Here is a 21873-nt window from a genome sequence, read left to right as displayed (position 1 = left end):
TGTGTTCAGGGTGATGAGCTGTGTTGCTTTTACGCCAAACATAACGTTTTGCATTGTTGCCAAAAAGTTCAATTTTGGTTTCATCTGACCAGAGCACCTTCTTCCACATGTTTGGTGTGTCTCCCAGGTGGCTTGTGGCAAACTTTAAACGACACTTTTTATGGATATCTTTAAGAAATGGCTTTCTTCTTGCCACTCTTCCATAAAGGCCAGATTTGTGCAATATACGACTGATTGTTGTCCTATGGACAGAGTCTCCCACCTCAGCTGTAGATCTCTGCAGTTCATCCAGAGTGATCATGGGCCTCTTGGCTGCATCTCTGATCAGTCTTCTCCTTGTATGAGCTGAAGGTTTAGAGGGACGGCCAGGTCTTGGTAGATTTGCAGTGGTCTGATACTCCTTCCATTTCAATATTATCGCTTGCACAGTGCTCCTTGGGATGTTTAAAGCTTGGGAAATCGTTTTGTATCCAAATCCGGCTTTAAACTTCTTCACAGCAGTATCTCGGACCTGCCTGGTGTGTTCCTTGTTCTTCATGATGCTCTCTGCGCTTTTAACGGACCTCTGAGACTATCACAGTGCAGGTGCATTTATACGGAGACTTGATTACACACAGGTGGATTGTATTTATCATCATTAGTCATTTAGGTCAACACTGGATCATTCAGAGATCCTCACTGAACTTCTGGAGAGAGTTTGCTGCACTGAAAGTAAAGGGGCTGAATAATTTTGCACGCCCAATTTTTCAGTTTTTGATTTGTTAAAAAGGTTTGAAATATCCAATAAATGTCGTTCCACTTCATGATTGTGTCCCACTTGTTGTTGATTCTTCACAAAAAATACAGTTTTATATCTTTATGTTTGAAGCCTGAAATGTGGCAAAAGGTCGCAAAGTTCAAGGGGGCCGAATACTTTCGCAAGGCACTGTATATTGGATATTGTGAAAGCATATCGTGGTAGAGTTCTCCCCAAATATCACCCAACCCTAGCTCAGCTGCAGCTATGCAATGGCTATATAAAAGGCAAATGCCGACAAAAATGTGACTGAACAGATAAACATTGCCCAATTGTCTTTTGAGGCAACATTCCCGAAAACCGTATGTGAATCAGGTATACGATGCAAGTTCTCTCACTTAAAAAGATGAGAGAGGCCTGTAATTTTCATCATAGGTACACTTCAACTATGACAGACAAAATGAGAGAAAAAAATCCAGAAAATCACATTGTAGGATTTTTTATGAATTTATTTGCAAATTATGTTGGAAAAAGGAAAGGAGGAAGGGGGATCCCCACCCTGTCCCACTGGCTAGCACCGAGCAACACTTTAAGGGGCATTGCATTAATAATGGCGCTGACTAGGGAAATGTTCCCGCTGTTCTTCGTGCCAGTCTGCATGTTCAAACTAAAACAATGTAACTAATAAAGGTGTGAAAAATTCCCCTTAGACATGAATATATTAAATATCAAAGCATAAGACCTCTCACTAAAGACGTCAGTCACGGGACGCTACCCGTTCCAGGGTTAGGACCATAACCACGAGAGGACTTGAAAATGGGCCGGAGCTGAAAGGATCTCCAAAACTAAGAAGGTATTTTGGTTTTGTATATAGCCTATCAATGTGTAGGCATACTGTGTAATGAAATCGATAATTAAATAAAGGTTAAATAAAAAATAAAACAAAGAAAATTGTGTACTAAAAATGTGAATGTGTTTTTGCAGAGCATACAATCATGCTGACAAGCATCCTTGGAGATCAGTGGACAAAGGGCTGGATAACAGGCCGCACCGAAAAAGCGCATGGTTGCCAAGAAAGCGGTTCGTTTTGCAGCATTTGTGTGTTGGAATCACTTTTAATTCTTAATTGATCTACCGTTTCTATCATAGGCCACTTATCTATGGGGGCTCAGGGCGGTACCATTGTGCTCATCTGATGAAGGGGCTCATGGGTGAGATTCAAACTTTGAAGACCGAGATTGAGTCATTGAAGGCAGACCAGCAGAAAGAGAAACATTCTCTGAGGGCAGAGATATGGGCGACAGCTGATATGAGTGAGTGAGTTTCTCTTTGATGTTGGTTGTTGCTCGGACAGTTTTTGTAAAGTATTTAGTAGCCGGGTCCTGCTGAAGTATGTTAATGTCAAAAGGACATTATTCTGTTTAATTTGTTCCCAGGGGGGAAGGCATATTGGGAGTGCTTAGGAAAGAGGCCTTGTTGCGTTCCCTCCTCCAAGAGGCGTGCGTAACAATATTCTTGGTACCATTTGAAAGAAAACATTTTGACGTTTGTGTCAATGTGAAATTAATGTAGGCGAATAACACAATAGATCTGGTAGAAGAAAATACAATGAAAAAAACAACAGTTTTTAATTTATTTTTGTTGTACCATAATCTCTGAAATGGAAGTGAAAGGTCACACATTCAGCCGTGAAGCTGGATGTAATTACGATGGTGTCCACAAGAGGGCATCAGTGGATGTGCAACATTTCAGACTGATAACTTGAAGAATGAGCAAGCTACATGACATTTAGTATGAAGTCACCCAGGTGTCCTTCACGATTTGTCCAAATGTACCCAAGTGGCCGAATTGGTACATTGATACATTTTCAAGAACAAAACTATAGAAAACATACAAAAATGCTATGCTAATAAAAAAAATACAAGTTTACACACTCCCAGGAATGTCAAACATGATGGATCATTAGCTTCCCTACATAAAATGTACTAACAGGAGACCAAACACAGAGGTGAAATATTTAAGATAATATTTAAGATAAATATTTAAGATAAGATAAGTTAGCAGACAAAACTAATCTAATGTCATAAGTGAACACACCACAAACAAAGTAAAAATAAATAATAATAAGTAAAATAAAATGTACACATTATTTACAATGACCTGATCTTACAACACGCCCTCTACACAAGATTGTGCTGCTGGTCCCAAGTCCCTTTCAGCTGTACCAATTTTTTTTTTTTTTAATGAACCTTTATTGAACAAGGCAAGTCAGTACAAATTCTTATTTACAATGACGCCTGCCCCGGCCAAACCTGGACGACGCTGGTCCAATTGTGCGCATCCCTATGGGACTCCCAAAAATCAGGGCCGGATGTGATGCGTCCTGGATTCAAACCAGGTACTGCAGTGTGTTAGACGACTGTGCCAGTCGGGTGCCCAATGTGTATTGTATGTTGACTTTGACATGTTGTGACTTTCGGATTTACAATATTAAAGAATATAAATAAAAAGACTCGGATTTCACTTACCAGTCTAAGGTAACATTAGCAGGTAACGTTAGCATCCTCTCCTTTAGCTGTTGTCTTACCTTTTTCTGCAAGAATATCTTCCAAAATCTGTAATACTTGGACTTTGATTTAGATTTTCCAGTATTAGTAGCCATGTTGTAAGTTCAACATTTGCAAAACACTTAGTTTTCATAACTCACAGATATGCAAATGCACTTCGCCATATTCTTGCATAAATGGCCAAAAGGAAATTGCCTCCTGGCGCGCAAGGTAAGCTCAACGATTGTGCGACGGATACAGGTTTCTGCATACTCACGTAAAGCACAGCTCGTTGGCTATCTAGCTAGCTTCGTTTGAAGACGATTGGTGCTCATTTGACAAAGATGCAGTCAATCAAGTGAACACCGCCCGTGTCGTTGGCGCGAATTTGATGCCGTAGATACCTTTCTAAAATGGGCTTCCTATTGGACATAACGAATGCCGAACGATTTAGTAATGACTGGATAACTGTTAGGGTGTCTGAGGAATAAATACCAACGTAATTTGACTGGATGAATTCATGTTTAGAGGTAGAGTTTCACAGATTTCTTTCTTTGCAAGTTGAACGAGTGAAAATACAAAATCGATCGTGCATGCTATATGGACCTTTTTAGGGTATGAAAAATGATTTTATCTAACAAAACGACACTACATGATATCTCTGGGACCCTTAGGATGACAAATCAGAGCAAGATTTCAGAATGTAAGTAAATATTTCACCTTGTTATGTATCAAGCCTGTCACGGTGAAACAAGTGTTTTGTTGATTCCCTCAAACAATAGCATGGCATTTTTTTCGCTGTAACAGCTACAGTAAATTGAACAATGCAGTTAGATTAACAATAATTTAAGGTTTCAGCAGATATAAGACACTTATATGTACCGACATTTTATTCCACGCTAAAATCCGCGTCCATGACACATTGGGCTACATGATTTACAACTGTCCCATAGACAGGACACGATCCCGAAGAAGTTGACAGAGTTAATTGGTACTTAAGGTCACCGAGAAAGTCTGGACATGGCCTGCTCTCCCTTATGGAAGGAATTAGGCACTTTCCCATGTTTACTACAGTATGTATTGTAGGCTGTGTACTTGTCAGTAGCCTAATAAACAAATGCAGGTGGCTTATCTTCAAAATGCTTTACATGCTTTATTATCCAAATGAAAAAGCATATACTGCATAGTACTGTATTTCTTCATCTGCATCTTTATGCTTTCGTTAATACAATAATGATAAAAATACTCTTTAAAAATGCAGATGTTTATTTAGTTATAAGGCCATAATGAATTACTATGGGAATAAATATCACTGAATTACAGAAATATTGGAACAAAGTTGTCTAATGAGGGTAAACAAATGGTTGCTTACTGGAAAACACTCTTTCAAACACACATGGTCACGTTGTACAGTGCCATTATGGCTATTAGCAGTTTGCTGGACAATAGACTTGCCTAGAAGGAGGGTAGGAGGAGAATTCTATCGTCAAAAGTATTTCTTAGTCAGGTTGGCTGTGATTGGTTGCAATTTTAGTTTAATCCACCAGAAAAGACAAAAAAATAATACAACAAAAAGTATTATTATTATTATTATGTATATCATCCGAATGTGATTAGGAGACCCATACGGCGGTGCACAATTGGCCCAGCGTTATTTTGGCCTTTATTCAGATTACAATCGCTCACTTATGTTAAAAAAAAATGAAATAACCTCCAAAATATCGTTATACATTATCAAGTTGATGGCACAGTCATATAGCCTCGGCACCTACATAAAGCTGAGTGACTCACTCATTCATGGCTTTGGATCAAAATAAATTAGAACCAACATTCTTTCTGATAGTCTTTAATAAAGAAATGTTCTGGTTATCCTGACCTGGACACCATGTACAGTATTATAATAGCCCATTATGGGCTGTTAGCAGGACATTATACCTTACCAACACCTCTCTGTATTTTGATACTCTGTGGATGGCGGCTCCCGAGTGCTGCAGCGCAGTGCAAACTGCGTTCTACAGATGCAGGTTCGATACCCGTGCCGTTCGCCACCGGGAGATGAAGCAGCTTTTGGTTTTAGTTTAGAATCCTCTATATGTAATTATTGGCAGAGTCACGTCATATTTATCGATATACTGTAGGCCTACCGTAGGCGACATGAGTCTCACTAGTGTTGAGTAATGTTCTGTTAAAAGTGTGCCCGCATGTCACAGGTATTCTTTAGTTAAATAGCCTGGTACTGTAGCCTACTCCCGACCACATTGTACAGCGACATATTTTCTGTTCCATCCTAACAGAAACCCAGAGGGTTTTTCATTTCTTGTAATAGAAACACCATAATATTAAAGCAAATTAATTAAGCAAAATGTCTTAAAATCAGTCCCACATACAATGTTCATACAAGAAAGGTTCTCTGGAACAGCCACTATTGAAGGCTATCAAATGCTTCTCAAAGATGCGGTGAAGGTGGTTAAACTAGCACTTAAAAAACGTGCCATAGAATTCTGTGGCACCATGCAAGCTGTGCTGCAGTACACTGCAACTTTTAAAGGACGACCCACTGCAGATTGCATCATACTAAGTATTAAGATGGGGTTGGAACAGAGCCTATATCTCAGACAAGGTGAACGGTTAATACTTCCATATTTGCTCTGTCCCCACAGAAGAGGCAGCGACACCGGCGGATCAAATCAAATCAAATCAAACAAAGTGGCATAGTTAAAGTGGCTAGTGATACATGTATTACATAAAGATGCAGTAGATGATATGAGATGAATAATGTAGGGTGTGTAAACATTATATTAGGTAGCATTGTTTAAAGTGGCTAGTGATATATTTTACATCATTTCCCATCAATTCCCATTATTAAAGTGGCTGGAGTTGAGTCAGTGTGTTGGCAGCAGCCACTCAATGTTTTATTTATTTTATTTATTTTTGTACCCCTTTTTCTCCCCAATTTCGTGGTATCCAATTGTTGTAGTAGCTACTATCTTGTCTCATCGCTACAACTCCCGTACGGGCTCGGGAGAGACGAAGATTGAAAGTCATGCGTCCACCTTAGCTTTCTTGGGAACAGGAACAATTGTGGCCCTCTTGAAGCATGTGGGAACAGCAGACTGGGATAGGGATTGATTGAATATGTCTGTACACACCAGCCAGCTGGTCTGCACATGCTCTGAGGGCGCGGCTGGGGATGCCGTCTGGGCCTGCAGCCTTGCGAGGGTTAACACGTTTAAATGTTTTACTCACCTCGGCTGCAGTGAAGGAGAGGCCGCATGTTTTGGTTGCAGGCCGTGTCAGTGGCACTGTATTGTCCTCAAAGCGGGCAAAAAAAGTTATTTAGTCTGCCTGGGAGCAAGACATCCTGGTCCGTGACGGGGCTGGTTTTCTTTTTGTAATCCGTGATTGACTGTAGACTCTGCCACATACCTCTTGTGTCTGAGCCGTTGAATTGAGATTCTACTTTGTCTCTATACTGACGGCTTAGCTTGTTTGATTGCCTTGCGGAGGGAATAGCTACACTGTTTGTATTCGGTCATGTTTCCGGGCACCTTGCCCTGATTAAAAGCAGTGGTTCGTGCTTTCAGTTTCACGCAAATGCTGCCATCAATCCACGGTTTCTGATCCAGGTGGTTCTGTGTTCAACGGGGAAAAGAAGGTGCTGTACTATGCCGATGCTCTGACTGAGATTACCTTTGTAGTTTAATCACTGACAGACTCCTCAGGTCAGCATTTACATATACCTGTAGGTTGTATTAAACTGTCATTTTATTTAGTCTTAAAAGGACATTCTCCAAAATCTAAGTTTTCCAGATGTTTCCGGACCTAGAAAGTAGTCTAATGTCAAGATAAATCCACATCTTTCCCATTCATTTCGGATATTTGCATATAACTAAAGCTACTAAACAGATGTCCTGGGATGTGGTCTTATCTCAATGGATCACTTTTGACATGTAAAATATATGACAAACTTAGTGTTGAGTGTAATGTCTCTTTAATGCAACCTATTTGAAGACACAGTTTTGCCCATCTCTGGATGGCTCATGGCTCTTTTTGTATTTGCAGAGGATTCCTCGGTGCACAGTGACTCGAAAGTGGAGGCGGACACACACGCAGAGCTCCTGCCTTGTTTACTGAAGCAACCCAACCTAACACTGGAGCTCTTCTCCAATTATTCCGACAACTTATCAGCTTCCCAAAGGGTAACTAACTCACAATCCTACATGAAGACAGATTTGATTTAACAAAGGGTTGTTTTGGTATTGTCATCAGCGCTGAGATTTCTCAGATCACTTTGATCTCAAGGATGAATCAGTCCTTGTATCAATCGCTGTCTATGTATTTTTAGAGTCGTTTACATTTCTCCAACGCCATTACTCAGCTGTTTGGGTTTGTTGTTGTTTGAATCCCAGATTGCACCTTTAACGTTACTTGAGTTTGAATATATAAAATGTTCAAAGAATTTCAAACTTAACTTCAAGAATTTGTTCGAGGAAAATATTAAATCTCAGGGTATATCTGGACACTTCTATGCCTGGTCTATTGACATCTCTCTCTCTCTGATCTCTTCTCTCCTCTCGCAGAGTCATATGTTGAAGACCAAGATATCATCTACAGGAAAGACTGCTCCTCCCCTGGGGCCTGAGACCAAGGTGCTTGTGGTCTGGGTGGAGCACCACTTTATAACACGTTCACCCTCTGACCTGCGTCTGTGTTTCTGTCCTCATATGATTTTGCAGAAGACCACTCATGATTTGTTTTTACTGTTTCGTTAGCAGTACCTGCCTAACCAAAGTGAGAAACCAAAGTGAGACACTGTTGAAGGTGTTTCCCCTTGTTTTTCTCTAGACAACATCCCTCTGTCTAATCTCTTGGTGGAAACCAACACAGGTTTGGAGGTGAACCCTAACAACAGCACTTCCTGCAGGTCCTGAGGCCCACGCCCAACCAAACAGTAACCCTCAGGCTCATAGCCAGGCTAACACACCAAACATGGCTGTCCGTTATAGTGAAAAGAGTAATGTACTGAAGAGCCAGATGTACAAGCAAATATTTAAATGGGATGCCTTCCTCTTGACAGTTATATCCTTCTTAGTTATTTCTAAGTAGCACCTATAATAGTTCATCGGTATAGATATGATCATTTCAGCAGTAAGGAATCTTTTTTTATTCATGTCAAGTAGAATGACAATTTCAGTAGGTTACCACTGTGGACATTTTCAGTTATGACGCCCTAAAATCCCCTCCAACACAAATTTGATTTTGAATAGAATGTCAATTTTCTCTTCCCCTACCTCCCCAGGTCGGGGCTCCTGGAGAAGGACATGCCTCTGATTGTCATCAACCTCCTGAGGATGGGTTTGTTCCGGGTCAGGCTCCACAGGGCCATGGGCAAGTTGAGCATGGTCATTCCCCTCGTGGACGGCATAGTGGTCAGCGACAGAACACTAGGTGACCACTCTCTCTCTACCCTTGTCTCTAGATTAAATACTATGGTCTTATTGTCATTTATGTTAAGCTGCATTCAACCCATTTGCCCTTAATGTCTCCTCTGTTGCGGTAATCAGATTTCCATATTTTTTTTATCAAAGTGTTTATTTACTAAATAAACTGAAGTCAACTGAATGCTGATAGGTGTCGGCAGTTAACGGTTTTGTCATCTAAAGTCTAGTCCCATTTCACTTAGGGATTTGGCCCATGTTGTTACTTTCTTCTCAGTTTTTTTCCCAGGGTTCCTGGTGAGGCAGACGGGGATCAACGTGTGCTGGTGGAAGTGGCTTGAGAGTGAGACGTACAGTCCGCCGCATGTGTACCCCTACTGCAACAAGTCGCCGGACCCGGAGTTCTACACCTCACTCTTCCAGGAGGTGGGGAAGGGGAGGCCTATTCACCTTTGACCCCCCCCTCCTTGAAAAACACTAACACAGAGAAAAACACATGCACACAGTAACGGACAACCAGCCACGTGTACACACACATACACAGCCCTAGATTCTCTATATTTATAAGGTTATATTTTATTATTTATATCAAACACTTTGCTGCCACAGTACTTTGAAAAGCCCTGAAGTGAACCCTTTACTGTCTACCTGTAATAACGTGAAGTTATTTATCGCAAAGATTGAAGAGGATAAAACAACCAAACATATTTCTTTAATGTTTCATATGGGAAGTCTTAATGCACTGAGCACATTCATTTTCTCATATATTGTTTTTTTTTTTTTTTTTTTTTGGGGGGGGGGGGGAATACAGTTGCAAGAAAAAGTATATGAACCCTATGGAATTACCTGGATTTCCACATAAATTGGTTAAAAAAAAAGAAATGTATCTGACCTTCCTCTAAGTCACAACAATAGGCAAACATAGTGTGCTTAAACTAATAACACACACATTGTTGTATTTTTCTTGTCTCTATTGAATATTTAAACATTCAGTGTAGGTTGGAACAAGTATGTTAACCACTAGGCTAATGACTTCTCCAAAAGCTAATTGGAATCAGGAGTGAGCTAACCTGGCGTCCAATCAATGAGCCGAGATTGGAGACATTGGTTAGAGCTGCCCTGCAATATAAAAAACACTCACAAAACGTGAGTTTGCTATTCACATGAAGTATTGCCTGATGTGAACCATGCCTCGAACAAAAGAGATCTGAGAAGATCTAAGAATTGTTGACTTGCATAAAGCTTGATGTTCATCAGTACACGGTAAGACAAATCGTCTATAAATGGAGAAAGTTCAGCTTTGTTGCTACTCTCTCTTGGAGTGGCCGTCCTGCAAAGACGACTGCAAAGAGCACAGCGCAGAATGCTCAATGAGGTTAAGAAGAATCCTAGTGTTTCAGCTAAAGACATACAGAAATCTCTGGAAGATGCTAACATCTCTGGCGACTCTAAGATTCGTAAAACACTAAACGAGAATGGTTTTCATGGGAGGACACCATGGAAGAAGCCACTGCTGTCCAAAAAAACCACTGCTGCACATCTGAAGTTCGCAAAAGAGCACCTGGATGTTCCATGAAGCTACTGGCAAAATATTCTGTGGACAAATTAAACTAAAGTAGAGTTGTTTGGAAGGAACACACAACACTATGTGTGTAGAAAAAATATCACATCACACCAACATCAAAACCTCATCCCAACTGTAAAGTATGGTGGAGGGAGCATGATGGTTTGGGGCTGCTTTGCTGCCTCATGGCCTTGACAGCTTGCTTCCATCGACTGAAAAATGAATTCCCAAGTTTATCAAGACCATTTGCAGGAGAATGTAAGGCTATCTGTCCACCAATTGAAGCTCAACAGAAGTTCGGTGATGCAACAGGACAAAGACCCAAAACACAGAAGTAAACAGAATGGCTTCAACAGAAGAAAATACGCCTTCTGGAGTGGCCCAGTCAGAGTCCTGACCTCAAACCAATTTAAAATGCTGTGGCATGACCTTGAGAGCAATTCACATCAGACATCTCAAGAATATTGCTGAACTGAAACTGTTTTGTAAAGAGGAATGGACCAACATTCCTCCTGACCATTGTACAGGTCTGATCTACAACTACAGAACATGTTTGGTTGAGGTTATTGCTGCCAAAGAGAGGGTCAACCAATTATTAAATCCAAGGGTTCACATACTTTTCTCATCCTGCACTGTGAATGTTTACATGGCATGTTCAATAAAGACAAACGTATAATTGTTTGTGTGTTATTAGTTTAAGCAAACTGTTTGTCTATTGTTATGACCTAGAAGATCAAGATCAATTCAGGGGTGCAACTGTTCCACATGAGTTTTATCATTGGAATGTGATACAAAACGAGGAACTGGTGTTCTTTAGGACCATGCAGATGCCTCAAAGCGGTTGGGTAGGCTGTTTGGAGTGTTTATCTGACTGAAGAAGAACAAAACATGCCCCCCCCCCCACCACTTCAACGAAAGTTGCATAAATGACTTATTTGTTGTTCAGTAATATTACATATTTTATGGACAATTTTAAGGACATAACTTGTGATGTACAGAAAGCAAGAATTATATGTACAGTGGGGCAAAAAAGTATTTAGTCAGCCACCAATTGTGCAAGTTCTCCCATAGGTATACTTCAACTATGACAGACAAAATGAGAGAGAAATTAAAATCCAGAAAATCACATTGTAGTATTTTTAATGAATTTATTTGCAAATTATGGTGGAAAATAAGTAGTTGGTCACCTACAAACAAGCAAGATGTCTGGCTCTCACAGACCTGTAACTTCTTCTTTAAGAGGCTCCTCTGTCCTCCACTCGTTACCTGTATTAATGGCACCTGTTTGAACTTGTTATCAGTATAAAAGACACCTGTCCACAACCTCAATCAGTCACACTCCAAACTCCACTATGGCCAAGACCAAAGAGCTGTCAAAGGACACCAGAAACAAAATTGTAGACTTGCACCAGGCTGGGAAGACTGAATGTGCAATAGATAAGCAGCTTGGTTTGAAGAAATCAACTGTGGGAGCAATTATTAGGAAATGGAAGACATACAAGACCACTGATAATCTCCCTCCATCTGGGGCTCCACGCAAGATCACACCCCGTGGGGTCAAAATGATCACAAGAACGGTGAGCAAAAATACCAGAACCACATGGGGGGACCTAGTGAATGACCTGGAGAGAGCTGGGACCAAAGTAACAAAGCCTACCATCAGTAACACACTACGCTGTCAGGGACTCAAATCCTGCAGTGCCAGACGTGTCTCCCTGCTTAAGCCAGTCCATGTCCAGGCCCGTCTGAAGTTTGCTTGATCCAGAAGAAGATTGGGGGAACGTCATATGGCCAGATCAAACCAAAATATAACTTTTTGGTAAAAACTCAACTCGCCCTGTTTGGAGGACAAAGAATGCTGAGTTTTATCCAAAGAACACCATACCTACTGTGAAGCATGGGGGTGGAAACATCATGCTTTGGGCTGTTTTTCTGCAAAGGGACCAGGACGACTGATCTGTGTAAAGGAAAGAATGAATGGGGCCATGTATCGTGAGATTTTGAGTGAAAACCTCCTTCCATCAGCAAGGGCATTGAAGATGAAATGTGGCTGGGTCTTTCAGCATGACAATGATCCCAAACACACTGCCCGGGCAACAAAGGAGTGGCTTCGTAAGAAGCATTTCAAGGTCCTGCAGTGGCCTAGCCAGTCTCCAGATCTCAACCCCATAGGAAATATTTGGAGGGAGTTGAAAGTCCATGTTGCCCAGCAACAGCCCCAAAACATCACTGCTCTAGAGGAGATCTGCATGGAGGAATGGGCCAAAATACCAGCAACAGTGTGTGAAAACCTCGTGAAGACTTACAGAAAATGTTTGACCTCTGTCATTGCCAACAAAGGGTATATAACAAAGTATTGAGACTTTTGTTATTGACCAAATACGTATTTTCCACCATAATTTGCAAATAAATTAATTTAAAAAATCCTACAATGTGATTTTCTGGATTTTCTTTTCTCATTTTGTCTGTCATAGTTGAAGTGTACCTATGATGAAAATTACAGGCCTCTCTCATCTTTTTAATTGGGAGAACTTGCACAATTGGTGGCTGACTAAATACTTTTTTGCCCCACTGTAAATATAAAGTGAGGCATATCAGTTGTCTGTTGCGTTCCTCATTTGAAAAGGCAAAAAAAAATTGTATGCAACTAGAATCACAGTGGATAATAATGTAACCTGCATTCATTATATTTTCATTTCTTAAATGTTTAACCAACATTTGAGGAATATAGTAAAAACACAAATTGGAATTTTACTCGTTTGACACTTTAATTTGACCCAAAGTTGTAAGAGTTTGCTGCTGTGCTATGAATGAGTCCACTCTCATATTTTTAAATTCAACACGGCTCCTGCTTTGTGCTCAACTAAAAACCAACTTATGTTTCATCCGAAAATGTGGTCGGAGGCTCCGTGTGATGCAATCCCAGAGCCTCAGGGGGCACGCAGAGGCCAAATACAACTCTGCCCAGCATCTCCATGCGACTCCAAAATGTTATAACAGTGGAGGGCTCAGTATCGCACCGCATTGACATGATTGGTTGACTGTAGGTGGGGGTGGGATGTCCTGTATAAACACAAACTTGTTTCCTTGACAACAGCTCTGTTCAACCGCTATGTGCTGACAACAGCTCTGTTCAACCGCTCCGTGCTGACAACAGCTCTGTTCAACCGCTCCCCGCTGACAACAGCTCTGTTCAACCGCTCCCCGCTGACAACAGCTCTGTTCAACTGCTCTGTGCTGACAACAGCTCTGTTCAACCGCTCCCCGCTGACAACAGCTCTGTTCAACCGCTCCCCGCTGACAACAGCTCTGTTCAACCGCTCCGTGCTGACAACAGCTCTGTTCAACCGCTCCCCGCTGACAACAGCTCTGTTCAACCGCTCCCCGCTGACAACAGCTCTGTTCAACTGCTCCGTGCTGACAACAGCTCTGTTCAACCGCTCCGTGCTGACAACAGCTCTGTTCAACAGCTCCGTGCTGACAACAGCTCTGTTCAACCGCTCCGTGCTGACAACAGCTCTGTTCAACCGCTCTGTGCTCACAACAGCTCTGTTCAACTGCTCCCCGCTGACAACAGCTCTGTTCAACCGCTCCGTGCTGACAACAGCTCTGTTCAACCGCTCAGTGCTGACAGCAGCTCTGTTCAACCGCTCAGTGCTGACAGCAGCTCTGTTCAACCACTCCCCGCTGACAACAGCTCTGTTCAACCGCTCCCCGCTGACAACAGCTCTGTTCAACCGCTCCGTGCTGACAACAGCTCTGTTCAACCGCTCCGTGCTGACAACAGTTCTGTTCAACCGCTCCCCGCTGACAACAGCTCTGTTCAACCGCTCCCCGCTGACAACAGCTCTGTTCAACCGCTCCGTGCTGACAACAGCTCTGTTCAACCGCTCCCCGCTGACAACAGCTCTGTTCAACCGCTCCGTGCTGACAACAGCTCTGTTCAACCGCTCCCCGCTGACAGCAGCTCTGTTCAACCGCTCCCCGCTGACAACAGCTCTGTTCAACCGCTCCGTGCTGACAACAGCTCTGTTCAACCGCTCCCCGCTGACAACAGCTCTGTTCAACCGCTCCCGCTGACAACAGTTCTGTTCAACCGCTCCCCGCTGACAACAGCTCTGTTCAACTGCTCTGTGCTGACAACAGCTCTGTTCAACCGCTCTGTGCTGACAATAGCTCTGTTCAACCGCTCCGTGCTGACAACAGCTCTGTTCAACCGCTCCCCGCTGACAACAGCTCTGTTCAACTGCTCCCCGCTGACAACAGCTCTGTTCAACTGCTCTGTGCTGACAACAGCTCTGTTCAACCGCTCCCCGCTGACAACAGCTCTGTTCAACTGCTCTGTGCTGACAACAGCTCTGTTCAACCGCTCTGTGCTGACAATAGCTCTGTTCAACCGCTCCGTGCTGACAACAGCTCTGTTCAACCGCTCCCCGCTGACAACAGCTCTGTTCAACCGCTCCCCGCTGACAACAGCTCTGTTCAACCGCTCCCCGCTGACAACAGCTCTGTTCAACCGCTCCCCGCTGACAACAGCTCTGTTCAACCGCTCGCCGCTGACAACAGCTCTGTTCAACCGCTCCGTGCTGACAACAGCTCTGTTCAACCGCTCCCCGCTGACAACAGCTCTGTTCAACCGCTCCCCGCTGACAACAGCTCTGTTCAACCGCTCCGTGCTGACAACAGCTCTGTTCAACCGCTCCCCGCTGACAACAGCTCTGTTCAACCGCTCCCCGCTGACAACAGCTCTGTTCAACCGCTCCGTGCTGACAACAGCTCTGTTCAACCGCTCCGTGCTGACAACAGCTCTGTTCAACAGCTCCATGCTGACAACAGCTCTGTTCAACCGCTCCGTGCTGACAACAGCTCTGTTCAACCGCTCTGTGCTCACAACAGCTCTGTTCAACTGCTCCCCGCTGACAACAGCTCTGTTCAACCGCTCCGTGCTGACAACAGCTCTGTTCAACCGCTCAGTGCTGACAGCAGCTCTGTTCAACCACTCCCCGCTGACAACAGCTCTGTTCAACCGCTCCCCGCTGACAACAGCTCTGTTCAACCGCTCCCCGCTGACAACAGCTCTGTTCAACTGCTCTGTGCTGACAACAGCTCTGTTCAACCGCTCCCCGCTGACAACAGCTCTGTTCAACTGCTCTGTGCTGACAACAGCTCTGTTCAACCGCTCCCTGCTGACAACAGCTCTGTTCAACCGCTCCCCGCTGACAACAGCTCTGTTCAACCGCTCCCCGCTGACAACAGCTCTGTTCAACCGCTCCCCGCTGACAACAGCTCTGTTCAACCGCTCCGTGCTGACAACAGCTCTGTTCAACCGCTCCCCGCTGACAACAGCTCTGTTCAACCGCTCCCCGCTGACAACAGCTCTGTTCAACCGCTCCCCGCTGACAACAGCTCTGTTCAACCGCTCCCCGCTGACAACAGCTCTGTTCAACCGCTCCCCGCTGACAACAGCTCTGTTCAACTGCTCCGTGCTGACAACAGCTCTGTTCAACCGCTCCGTGCTGACAACAGCTCTGTTCAACAGCTCCGTGCTGACAACAGCTCTGTTCAACCGCTCCGTGCTGACAACAGCTCTGTTCAACCGCTCTGTGCTCACAACAGCTCTGTTCAACTGCTCCCCGCTGACAACAGCTCTGTTCAACCGCTCCGTGCTGACAACAGCTCTGTTCAACCGCTCAGTGCTGACAGCAGCTCTGTTCAACCGCTCAGTGCTGACAGCAGCTCTGTTCAACCACTCCCCGCTGACAACAGCTCTGTTCAACCGCTCCCGCTGACAACAGCTCTGTTCAACCGCTCCGTGCTGACAACAGCTCTGTTCAACCGCTCCCCGCTGACAACAGCTCTGTTCAACCGCTCCCCGCTGACAACAGCTCTGTTCAACCGCTCCCCGCTGACAACAGTTCTGTTCAACCGCTCCCCGCTGACAACAGCTCTGTTCAACCGCTCTGTGCTGACAACAGCTCTGTTCAACTGCTCCCCGCTGACAACAGCTCTGTTCAACTGCTCTGTGCTGACAACAGCTCTGTTCAACCGCTCTGTGCTGACAATAGCTCTGTTCAACCGCTCCGTGCTGACAACAGCTCTGTTCAACCGCTCCCCGCTGACAACAGCTCTGTTCAACTGCTCCCCGCTGACAACAGCTCTGTTCAACTGCTCTGTGCTGACAACAGCTCTGTTCAACCGCTCCCCGCTGACAACAGCTCTGTTCAACTGCTCTGTGCTGACAACAGCTCTGTTCAACCGCTCTGTGCTGACAACAGCTCTGTTCAACCGCTCCCCGCTGACAACAGCTCTGTTCAACCGCTCCCGCTGACAACAGCTCTGTTCAACCGCTCCCCGCTGACAACAGCTCTGTTCAACCGCTCCCCGCTGACAACAGCTCTGTTCAACCGCTCCGTGCTGACAACAGCTCTGTTCAACCGCTCCCCGCTGACAACAGCTCTGTTCAACCGCTCCGTGCTGACAACAGCTCTGTTCAACCGCTCCCCGCTGACAACAGCTCTGTTCAACCGCTCCCCGCTGACAACAGCTCTGTTCAACCGCTCCGTGCTGACAACAGCTCTGTTCAACCGCTCCCCGCTGACAACAGCTCTGTTCAACCGCTCCCCGCTGACAACAGTTCTGTTCAACCGCTCCCCGCTGACAACAGCTCTGTTCAACTGCTCTGTGCTGACAACAGCTCTGTTCAACCGCTCTGTGCTGACAATAGCTCTGTTCAACCGCTCCGTGCTGACAACAGCTCTGTTCAACCGCTCCCCGCTGACAACAGCTCTGTTCAACTGCTCCCCGCTGACAACAGCTCTGTTCAACTGCTCTGTGCTGACAACAGCTCTGTTCAACCGCTCCCCGCTGACAACAGCTCTGTTCAACTGCTCTGTGCTGACAACAGCTCTGTTCAACCGCTCTGTGCTGACAACAGCTCTGTTCAACCGCTCTGTGCTGACAACAGCTCTGTTCAACCGCTCCCCGCTGACAACAGCTCTGTTCAACCGCTCCCCGCTGACAACAGCTCTGTTCAACCGCTCCCCGCTGACAACAGCTCTGTTCAACCGCTCCCCGCTGACAACAGCTCTGTTCAACCGCTCCGTGCTGACAACAGCTCTGTTCAACCGCTCCCCGCTGACAACAGCTCTGTTCAACCGCTCCCCGCTGACAACAGCTCTGTTCAACCGCTCCGTGCTGACAACAGCTCTGTTCAACCGCTCCCCGCTGACAACAGCTCTGTTCAACCGCTCCCCGCTGACAACAGCTCTGTTCAACCGCTCCGTGCTGACAACAGCTCTGTTCAACCGCTCCGTGCTGACAACAGCTCTGTTCAACAGCTCCGTGCTGACAACAGCTCTGTTCAACCGCTCCGTGCTGACAACAGCTCTGTTCAACCGCTCTGTGCTCACAACAGCTCTGTTCAACTGCTCCCCGCTGACAACAGCTCTGTTCAACCGCTCCGTGCTGACAACAGCTCTGTTCAACCGCTCAGTGCTGACAGCAGCTCTGTTCAACCACTCCCCGCTGACAACAGCTCTGTTCAACCGCTCCCCGCTGACAACAGCTCTGTTCAACCGCTCCCGCTGACAACAGCTCTGTTCAACTGCTCTGTGCTGACAACAGCTCTGTTCAACCGCTCCCCGCTGACAACAGCTCTGTTCAACTGCTCTGTGCTGACAACAGCTCTGTTCAACCGCTCCCTGCTGACAACAGCTCTGTTCAACCGCTCCCGCTGACAACAGCTCTGTTCAACCGCTCCCCGCTGACAACAGCTCTGTTCAACCGCTCCCCGCTGACAACAGCTCTGTTCAACCGCTCCGTGCTGACAACAGCTCTGTTCAACCGCTCCCCGCTGACAACAGCTCTGTTCAACCGCTCCCCGCTGACAACAGCTCTGTTCAACCGCTCCCCGCTGACAACAGCTCTGTTCAACCGCTCCCCGCTGACAACAGCTCTGTTCAACCGCTCCCCGCTGACAACAGCTCTGTTCAACTGCTCCGTGCTGACAACAGCTCTGTTCAACCGCTCCGTGCTGACAACAGCTCTGTTCAACAGCTCCGTGCTGACAACAGCTCTGTTCAACCGCTCCGTGCTGACAACAGCTCTGTTCAACCGCTCTGTGCTCACAACAGCTCTGTTCAACTGCTCCCCGCTGACAACAGCTCTGTTCAACCGCTCCGTGCTGACAACAGCTCTGTTCAACCGCTCAGTGCTGACAGCAGCTCTGTTCAACCGCTCAGTGCTGACAGCAGCTCTGTTCAACCACTCCCCGCTGACAACAGCTCTGTTCAACCGCTCCCCGCTGACAACAGCTCTGTTCAACCGCTCCGTGCTGACAACAGCTCTGTTCAACCGCTCCCCGCTGACAACAGCTCTGTTCACCGCTCCCGCTGACAACAGCTCTGTTCAACCGCTCCCCGCTGACAACAGTTCTGTTCAACCGCTCCCCGCTGACAACAGCTCTGTTCAACCGCTCTGTGCTGACAACAGCTCTGTTCAACTGCTCCCCGCTGACAACAGCTCTGTTCAACTGCTCTGTGCTGACAACAGCTCTGTTCAACCGCTCTGTGCTGACAATAGCTCTGTTCAACCGCTCCGTGCTGACAACAGCTCTGTTCAACCGCTCCCCGCTGACAACAGCTCTGTTCAACTGCTCCCCGCTGACAACAGCTCTGTTCAACTGCTCTGTGCTGACAACAGCTCTGTTCAACCGCTCCCCGCTGACAACAGCTCTGTTCAACTGCTCTGTGCTGACAACAGCTCTGTTCAACCGCTCTGTGCTGACAACAGCTCTGTTCAACCGCTCCCCGCTGACAACAGCTCTGTTCAACCGCTCCCCGCTGACAACAGCTCTGTTCAACCGCTCCCCGCTGACAACAGCTCTGTTCAACCGCTCCCCGCTGACAACAGCTCTGTTCAACCGCTCCCCGCTGACAACAGCTCTGTTCAACCGCTCGCCGCTGACAACAGCTCTGTTCAACCGCTCCCCGCTGACAACAGCTCTGTTCAACCGCTCCCCGCTGACAACAGCTCTGTTCAACCGCTCCCCGCTGACAACAGCTCTGTTCAACCGCTCCGTGCTGACAACAGCTCTGTTCAACCGCTCCCGCTGACAACAGCTCTGTTCAACCGCTCCCCGCTGACAACAGCTCTGTTCAACCGCTCCGTGCTGACAACAGCTCTGTTCAACCGCTCCGTGCTGACAACAGCTCTGTTCACAGCTCCGTGCTGACAACAGCTCTGTTCAACCGCTCCGTGCTGACAACAGCTCTGTTCAGCTCTGTGCTCACAACAGCTCTGTTCAACTGCTCCCCGCTGACAACAGCTCTGTTCAACCGCTCCGTGCTGACAACAGCTCTGTTCAACCGCTCAGTGCTGACAGCAGCTCTGTTCAACCACTCCCGCTGACAACAGCTCTGTTCAACCGCTCCCCGCTGACAACAGCTCTGTTCAACCGCTCCCCGCTGACAACAGCTCTGTTCAACCGCTCCTCGCTGACAACAGCTCTGTTCAACCGCTCCGTGCTGACAACAGCTCTGTTCAACCGCTCCGTGCTGACAACAGCTCTGTTCAACCGCTCCCCGCTGACAACAGCTCTGTTCAACCGCTCCCCGCTGACAACAGCTCTGTTCAACCGCTCCCCGCTGACAACAGCTCTGTTCAACCGCTCCGTGCTGACAACAGCTCTGTTCAACCGCTCCGTGCTGACAACAGTTCTGTTCAACCGCTCCCCGCTGACAACAGTTCTGTTCAACCGCTCCCCGCTGACAACAGCTCTGTTCAACTGCTCTGTGCTGACAACAGCTCTGTTCAACCGCTCCGTGCTGACAATAGCTCTGTTCAACCGCTCCGTGCTGACAACAGCTCTGTTCAACCGCTCCCGCTGACAACAGCTCTGTTCAACTGCTCCCCGCTGACAACAGCTCTGTTCAACTGCTCCGTGCTGACAACAGCTCTGTTCAACCGCTCCGTGCTGACAACAGCTCTGTTCAACCGCTCCGTGCTGACAACAGCTCTGTTCAACCGCTCCGTGCTGACAACAGCTCTGTTCAACCGCTCCGTTGCTGACAACAGCTCTGTTCACCGCTCCGTTGCTGACAACAGCTCTGTTCAACAGCTCCATGCTGACAACAGCTCTGTTCAACCGCTCCATGCTGACAACAGCTCTGTTCAACCGCTCCGTGCTGACAACAGCTCTGTTCAACCGCTCCGTGCTGACAACAGCTCTGTTCAACCGCTCCGTGCTGACAACAGCTCTGTTCACCGCTCTGTGCTGACAGCAGCTCTGTTCAACCGCTCCGTGCTGACAACAGCTCTGTTCAACCGCTCCGTGCTGACAACAGCTCTGTTCAACCGCTCTGTGCTCACAACAGCTCTGTTCAACTGCTCCCCGCTGACAACAGCTCTGTTCAACCGCTCCGTGCTGACAACAGCTCTGTTCAACCGCTCAGTGCTGACAGCAGCTCTGTTCAACCACTCCCCGCTGACAACAGCTCTGTTCAACCGCTCCCCGCTGACAACAGCTCTGTTCAACCGCTCCCCGCTGACAACAGCTCTGTTCAACCGCTCCTCGCTGACAACAGCTCTGTTCAACCACTCCGTGCTGACAACAGCTCTGTTCAACCGCTCCGTGCTGACAACAGCTCTGTTCAACCGCTCCCCGCTGACAACAGCTCTGTTCAACCGCTCCCGCTGACAACAGCTCTGTTCAACCGCTCCCGTGCTGACAACAGCTCTGTTCAACCGCTCCGTGCTGACAACAGCTCTGTTCAACCGCTCCGTGCTGACAACAGTTCTGTTCAACTGTGCTGACAACAGTTCTGTTCAACCGCTCCCCGCTGACAACACACTGCTCTGTGCTGACAACAGCTCTGTTCACCGCTCCGTGCTGACAATAGCTCTGTTCAACCGCTCCGTGCTGACAACAGCTCTGTTCAACCGCTCCCCGCTGACAACAGCTCTGTTCAACTGCTCCCCGCTGACAACAGCTCTGTTCAACTGCTCCGTGCTGACAACAGCTCTGTTCAACTGCTCCGTGCTGACAACAGCTCTGTTCAACCGCTCCGTGCTGACAACAGCTCTGTTCAACCGCTCCGTGCTGACAACAGCTCTGTTCAACCGCTCCGTTGCTGACAACAGCTCTGTTCAACCGCTCCGTTGCTGACAACAGCTCTGTTCAACAGCTCCGTGCTGACAACAGCTCTGTTCAACCGCTCCGTGCTGACAACAGCTCTGTTCAACCGCTCTGTGCTGACAACAGCTCTGTTCAACCGCTCCGTGCTGACAACAGCTCTGTTCAACCGCTCCGTGCTGACAACAGCTCTGTTCAACCGCTCCGTGCTGACAGCAGCTCTGTTCAACCGCTCCGTGCTGACAACAGCTCTGTTCAACCGCTCCGTGCTGACAACAGCTCTGTTCAACCGCTCCGTGCTGACAACAGCTCTGTTCAACCGCTCCGTGCTGACAACAGCTCTGTTCAACCGCTCCGTGCTGACATCAGCTCTGTTCAACCGCTCCGTGCTGGCAACAGCTCTGTACAACCGCTCCGTGCTGACAACAGCTCTGTTCAACCGCTCCGTGCTGACAACA

Source organism: Oncorhynchus keta, chromosome 27, assembly GCF_023373465.1.
Source record: "Oncorhynchus keta strain PuntledgeMale-10-30-2019 chromosome 27, Oket_V2, whole genome shotgun sequence".
NCBI lineage: Eukaryota > Metazoa > Chordata > Actinopteri > Salmoniformes > Salmonidae > Oncorhynchus > Oncorhynchus keta.
Note: the sequence above shows the minus strand (reverse complement) of the source record.